The sequence below is a fragment of the Penaeus monodon genome, chromosome 24 (genome assembly GCF_015228065.2).
Source record: "Penaeus monodon isolate SGIC_2016 chromosome 24, NSTDA_Pmon_1, whole genome shotgun sequence".
In the NCBI taxonomy this organism is placed as follows: Eukaryota; Metazoa; Arthropoda; class Malacostraca; order Decapoda; family Penaeidae; genus Penaeus; species Penaeus monodon.
In genome coordinates, this window is record NC_051409.1 from 42,240,261 (window position 1) to 42,240,843 (window position 583).

A 583-nucleotide genomic window follows, 5' to 3' on the forward strand; every position below is an offset into this window, starting at 1 on the left:
GGGGAATAATTCCTAAATAGTAAAATTTTTATCAACTTTCCTTTTCATTTTAAAATTAAAACTTTTAAAAACTCCACCCCTTTGGTGTCGGGGGAAATTATTTAATTTAAAAGGGTTTAAAAAAAATTAAATTTCCCCTGAATACATTTAAATTTTAAACAAATATATTGTTTCCTCTCGCCAAAGCTGTAATTGGCAAAAAAAGGGGGAAAGGAAGAATATGCCACATACTTATACTAGTAAGTGAAGTCTTGTAGGACTTCACTTACTACCTTTTAAAAATTTCCATCATTCATCAATATATTATTTCATAAATCATGGATACCTGTATTTATAATTAGAACTGAAATTCTCTTAATATAGTATTAATGAATATTAATATTACTGGACTCTTTTAATGAGCAACATTCTCGAGCCGCACAAACGAAGTGTTTAAATATATTTTGCAGAACTGTACACTTTTTTCTAATTTTAACTGTACCTTGGCAGGGGAGGCTAATAGGCACTGCACCTTACCCAAGGTTGACTTTGAACTTAGTTGACGGAAGGGACGTGTGTGTGTGTGGGTGAATTATTAATTTTA